Source organism: Melospiza melodia, unplaced genomic scaffold (assembly GCF_035770615.1).
Source record: "Melospiza melodia melodia isolate bMelMel2 unplaced genomic scaffold, bMelMel2.pri scaffold_47, whole genome shotgun sequence".
Classification (NCBI taxonomy): Eukaryota; Metazoa; Chordata; class Aves; order Passeriformes; family Passerellidae; genus Melospiza; species Melospiza melodia.
Genome location: NW_026948793.1, coordinates 4,289,546 through 4,296,142, shown reverse-complemented (window position 1 = coordinate 4,296,142; position 6,597 = coordinate 4,289,546). Strand labels below are relative to the sequence as shown.

The 6,597-nt window shown below is 55.6% G+C and overlaps 1 long non-coding RNA gene across 1 annotated transcript; it reads right to left on the bottom strand.

Moving 5' to 3' along the window:
* Positions 1-4,766: 4,766 nt before the first annotated feature.
* LOC134434756 (uncharacterized) lies at positions 4,767-6,040 on the bottom strand. The gene is made up of 3 exons (XR_010031922.1): positions 5,925-6,040; positions 4,992-5,219; positions 4,767-4,888 (listed from the first exon to the last, which is right to left on the bottom strand). It is a non-coding gene; the product is annotated as an uncharacterized LOC134434756 (long non-coding RNA).
* Between the last annotated feature and the right edge of the window lie 557 nt (positions 6,041-6,597).

The following is a 6,597-nucleotide window of genomic DNA, read 5'->3' as shown; positions in this document are numbered from 1 at the left end:
AATTCGGTGATTTATTGTCGGAGGCTACTTTAGAGGACGATAAAACTGCCAAGAAGTTAGGTGAATTATGGAGGGTGGTTCACAATGAGCTCTTACAACATCAGGCCGAGAAAAAAGCTGCCAAGCAGGCAACAGCTGCTCATGGGCATAATAAAGATTACGATCAGGAGAGGGGAACACCATTAGCTCCTGCAGTGAGGACGATTTTCTTACCTGCTTCGCTGCCCTCCTCTGCTTCAACAAGCCAGGCTATACAACGTGCTTCTGAGGCTTCTGCATCCCCTGAACAACAGGAGCCATGGCCGAGACCACCCGATAATCTCCCAAAAAATCAATGAGCCGATCCCTGGGGCGGAAAACGACCTGTCGGGGGCTATTGCAAGGGAGCGGAGATTGGCGTGGGCTGCGCTTGCAAGAGAAGCCATGGAAAAGGGGGATGGGGAGGTTATCAGCGCTGCTACCCAGCTGGCTTGTCCTGTTGTATTCCATCCGCAGGAGGGAGGGGGCATGCAGGCTACCATTACAGCCCTTGATTGGAAATTGCTGTCTCAGCTGAGGTCTACTGTTAGTTTGGAGTGAAAAGTGAGCCAGCTAAACAGATGTTAGACTATATTTTTGATACCAGTCTTCTTTTGGTGAATGATTGTGGTGGTATAGCTAAATTGATCTTTACCCCACATCAGCAATTGTTATTTAATGCTAATTGGCAAGAGCTTGTAAACGAGTGTGTGGCGGTACAGAGGCAGCTGGGAGACCCTCTCCATGGTATAACTGTGAACGAGCTTATAGGCCTGGGACCTTTTCTTCGCACCGAAGCACAGGCTTTGTTGGGGCAAGAGAAGTGCCGGGAAGTGATGAGATTGGTCAGGCTTGCTATAGAGAGGGTAAAAGAGCCGGGAGGGGTACCCATGTAAATGGGAATTAAGCAAAGGCCAGAAGAGTCATTTGGGTCATTTATTGATAAGGCTGCTGCCGCAATCAAAAGGGCTGGAGTACCAGAATGTCTTAGGGGGGCATTACTCAAGGAGTGCGCTCTTCAAAATTGTGATTCCACTACTAGAAGTGTGCTTAAAACTCTGGGTGCCAATTGGACTGTAGAGGAGGCATTAGAGAGAATGGCTTTGATGCCAACAGGACCACAAGCCTTTGTAGTAGATGCAATCAAACAATTAGGGCTAGGCTTACAGGAACAGGCAAAGTCCTCTCAGAATCAGGTGTTAGCTGCTCTTGCACCACTTCAAGCGTCAGCAGCACTGCCTCCAACGCCTAGTTGGTGCCAGAACCGCAGTGACTGCGCACCAACACAAGTCGTCGCTGCAGCACCAGCACCCTCTCCTGTCTCCAACCCGCTACCACAGGGAGCCTCGGCTTGGAACCGGCAGCCGCCGTAGGAGTTACACTGACGACCCCGCACCCCTGGAAAATCCCAACAGGGATTCACGGGCCTATTGTTATACAGGGTCAAGCTGGGTGCTCTGCTATTCGGAAGATCATTTGCGTTGGGATTATTTGTTTTGCCTGGCGTCATTGGTGTGGACTATATGGTTATGGTGCATACCCCTTTCCCACCACTTCAAATTGACAAAGGACTGAGAATTGCTCAGCTGGTGCCCCTTGGGCCAAATGACTAAGGGATTACAGACTATGAAAGGACAAGAGAGGGGGGAAAATGGTTTTTAATCCACCGGAGGACTTACCTTACTGACTCTGAACCTTTCTGAGAGACCCAAGAAAAGGGTGGAAGTGGAATTTCAGGGACAGAAAAGATCATTTTCAGGCTTGCTCGACACTGAAGCAGATTCCAGCATTATTAGCCCTAGCCGTTCGCCTCCTCTCCGGGTTGGCATGAATGGAAAACAGCTAACAGCTTTCTTTTTCAGTAGTCCAATTACCACCTACCGAGCAATGCCATATAGGGCAGGACATTATGGCTCAGTTGGGGGTGGTTTTAACCCTTTGGGGTAAAAGCCATTGCTTGGACCGTGGCTGGGGAACCTTGTGACATTTGCTATAGGGATACTAGGTGTGCTTTTAATGCTTTTGCTTATTTTGCCTTGTATTTTTAATTGTATTCAAGATATGATTAGTAGAATGATAGAAAAACCTTGCAGACTAACCTCCTTTAGCAAAAAGAAAAACGGGGAATATGTTGGAGGATTTTGTTCAGACATGGCTTATAGAAAGGCCATGATTACATACAGCTGGTTAAAAAGTAAAAGGCAGCTGTAAGCAGCAAGTTCTCAGGCTTTTTCCTTAACAACAATAAACACTGTGTCCTTGGCTAAGTGATGAGATAAACATGGTGGAAAACATGGAGGCCTTCAGAATGGTCAATAACAAGTCAACAGCAGGATGAGAAAAACAAGTGTTAGCCTCAACAAGGAACCGCAGGTATTGGCAACAAAGGAGGGGTTGGTGTGTAATCTGTAAGCACTGATGAGCTCGGGTTTTGCAATATGTATGAGCTTAATTAACACTACTATAAAATTGTGTAAGCTGGATCAATAAATTGGAGATCAATGCTCATTAATCGGATGTGTGCTCGTCTCCCTTCACTTTCCTCAGCTCTGTACTGGGAGGGACTGGGACAGAGCGGCTTTGTACTGGGATATACTGGGAGGGACTGGGGGGAGTCACTGGGATGGACTGGGATTAACTGGGACAAACTGGGACTGACTGGGATGTACTGGGAGCACTGGGATCAACTGGGAGCACTGGCATGAACTGGGATGCAGCGGGAGCACTGGGATGAACTGGGATGCACTGGAATGGACAGGGTTTGAACTGGGAGCACTGGGTTTGAACTGGAATGCACTGGTTTGTACTGGGATGCGCTGGTTTGAACTGGGATGCACTGGGATGGACAGGGATTGAACTGGGAGCACTGGGATGCACTGGTTTGTACTGGGATGCACTGGTTTGAATTGGGATGCACTGGGAGCACCGGGGCACCCCCTGCTGGTGTCCCCTGAGGTGGATGGGGCGGGGCCACCCTGGGGACACATCAGGGACACCTTGGGGCACTTTGGGGACACCTTGGGGACACTTTGGGGTGACCCTGGGGCCACCTTGGGGACACCCTGAGAGCACCCTGGGGACATCTGGGAGTGACCCTGGGGACACCTTGGGGACATCATGGGGTCATTTCAGGGACACCTCGGGGACACCCTGAGAGCACCCTGGGGACATCTGGGAGTGACCCTGGGGACACCTTGGGGACATCATGGCGGCCATCGTGGGGTCACTTTGGTACCCCCCTGGAACACTTCGGGGACATCCTGGGGACACCCTGAGAGCAGCCTGGGGACACTTTGGGGACACCTTGGGGACATTTTGGGGACACCTTGGAGACATCTTGGGGACATCTTAGGGACATCCTGGGGACACCTTGGGGACATTTTGAGGACACCCTGAGAGCACTTTGGGGACATTTTGGGAACCCCCAGCTCAGGAACATCTTGGGGACACTTTGGGGACACCCTTGGGGTCATTTCAGGGACACTTTAGGGACATCCTGGGGACACCCAGAGAGCATTTTGGGGACACTTTGGAGCCACTTCAGGGACACTTTGGGGTGACCCTGGGGACATCCCTGAGACACCTTGGAGACACCTCAGGAACTCCCTGGGGTCATTTCAGGGACACTTTGGGGACATTGTGGGGACATTCTGGGAACCCCAGACCCCGGGGTCACTTTGGGAGCTGTCATGGGGACACCAAGGGGACACTTGAGGAGGCCCCTGGGGACACTCTGGGGACACCCTAAGGCCACCTTGGGGACACTTCAGAGCCACCACTCTGGGGACGCTTTGGGGACACCTTAAGGAGACCTTGGGGACGTTCTGAGAACCCCAGGGGGACACTGTCAGAACCCCCCTGGGGACACTTTGGGGACACCTCAGGATGCCCTGTGGGCACCCCTGGGGGACACCTTGGGGACACTTCAGGGTCACCATCATTGGGGACATCCTGAGAGCACTTTGGGGACACCCTGGGGACACCTTGGGGACATTTTGGGGACATTTGAGGGAGATATGGGAGTGACACTGGGGACACTTTGGGGACATCTCAGGGGCCATTGCAGGGGCACTTTAGGACTCCCAGGGGACACCTTGGGGACACTTTGGGAACACTTTGGGACACCTGAGGGACACCTTGGGGACAGTTTAGGGGGACATCTTGGGGACACCTTGAGGACACTTTGGGGGGACATCTTGAAGCCACTCCGGGGACACCTTGGGGACATCTCAGGGTCACTCCAGGGACACTTTGGGGACACCTGAAGAACTCTTGGGGCACTTTGGGGACATCGCAGTAGCCATCGCAGGGACACCTTGAGGGCACATGAAGGACACTGTGGGGACACCCTGAAAGCACTCTGGGGACATCTTGGGGACCTCAATGGAGCATCATGGAGACACCTTGGGGATACCTCAGGACCCCCCTGGGGACCCTTTGTGGCCATTTGGGGACATTTTTGGGCCATTTGGGGACACTTTGGGGATATTTGGGGCCACTTTGGGACATTTTGGGGCGATTTTGGGCCATTTGGGACATTTGGGACATTTTTCTGGAGCCATCTGGGGACAATTTGGGACATTTTGGGTCCCCCCCATTGAGCACAGACTCAGGCCACGCCCCTTTCCCCACACCATTTTATTCCCAACCAATCAGAATCTCCAGAGTGCTTCAGATGGGCGGAGCCTATTCTGCTCACTCCTCCCCCTTCCCAACGGTGGGCGGGGCCTCCTCGGGGGTGGGTGGAGCCTCCTTGGGGGTGGACGTGGCCTGCAGGGCGTGTGCGGCAGCTCTCCAGCGCTGCAGCCAATGGGAGAAGGGGGTGCAGCCAGGGGGCGTGGCCAGGACCCAATGAGCCGGCTGGGCCCACCTGGGGAGAGGGGCGGGGTTAGGAAAAGGGGGCGGGGCTTGGGGTGGGGAGACACGCCCCCAGTCTAGGCCTATCCCCCTCCAGGCCCCGCCCCCTCCCTCACCATTGGCTGACGAGCTCCTGGAGGCGGGGCCAGTCCCTGATTCGCTGCTCGCAGCCTTCTCTGACCAATCGCAGCCGAGGCAGCAGCTCAGCCACGTCCCCGGTGAGGGGGGGGCGGGGCCAGCGGCTCTGGCTCTGCCCCCAGGGCAGGCCCCGCCCCCTGGCGCAGGTGCAGCGCCCCCTGGCGGAGCTGCTGATGCAAGATGGCCGCCTGGGACAGCAGCGAGCCCTGACGGACACAAGGCGGTGGGGGTGGGCTTGGCCACGCACCCCAAACCCTGCAGGACATGCCCACAATTGGCAGGACCCTCCCCCACCTTTTCAGCCCCATTTAAGCCCCACCCCAAACCCCTCCCACTCTCTCCAAGTCCCTCCCCCACTCTTTAAGCTCCTCCCCTTTCCCTCCAGCCCCTCCCCCACATTTCAAGCTCCTCCCCCAATCCTGCTCCCAAGCCCCTCCCCCTAAATTTAAGTCCCCCCCCATCTTTTAGCTCCTCCCCCACTCCCCTCCCCTGTCCCTTGGCTCTCTAAACCCCTCCCTCCTCGAGGTCCCTCCCCCACTCAAGCCCCTCCCCATCTTTAAGACCCTCCCCCTCTTTAGATGCCATCTATTTAAGCCCCTCCCCCTTTGAGCCCCTCCCCACTCTTAAATCTCCTTCCTCCCCCTCAGGCGCCTCCCCCTCTTTAAGTCCCACCCCTCCAGCCTTTGCCCCACCCTTTAGGCTCCTCCCACTTTAGGCCCCGCCCTCATTTAAGCCCCTCCCCACCCTCTTCCTCCTTCTCTCCCCTCTTCCACCTTTAAGCCCCTCCTCCTCTTTTTAAGCTACCCCATCCCTCTTTAAGCCCCTCTCCATTTAAGCCCCTCACATCTCCCCCATTTTAGCCCCTCCCATCCAACTTTAAGCCCTGCCCCACCCCTTAGCCCCTCCCCTACCTGTGCCACGCCCATCTCCCGTGCCAGCCCCCGCAGAGGGGGCGTGGCCTGTGCTAGGGGGCGGGGCTCCGCTCCCAGTGCTCCCAGTGCCAGCTGCCGGCGCTGCAGCCACGCCCCTCCAGAGGGGGAGGGGCCGAGCCCAGCCCCGCCTGCACCACGCCCACAACCTGCGGCCAATCAGAGACGTCGGGAACTGGGATCAAACTGGGAGGGACTGGGGGAACTGGGTTATACTGGGATGGACTGGAGGGAATTGGGAGATACTGGTTTATACTGGGAGGGACTGGGAGCAAACTGGGTTATACTGGGAGGGCACTGGGATCAAACTGGGAGTTACTGGGATCTCAGCTGGAGTCAAACTGGGAGGAACTGGGAGTTACTGGGAGCACTGGGATCAGAGCTGGAGTCAAACTGCGATGAACTGGGAGCAACTGGGAGGGGACTGGATTGTACTGGGAGGGACTGGGGGATACTGGGTTATACTGGGAGGGGGCTGGGATGGAACTGGGGGGAACTGGGAAGGACTGGGAGGGAACTGGGAGGGAAGTGCAGGATACTGGGATGGACTGGGTTATACTGGGATATACTGGGATGGAACTGGGAGGGTGCTGGGAGGGACTGGGTTATACTGGGAGGGACTGGGATCGTACTGAGAGTTACTGGGAGCACTGGG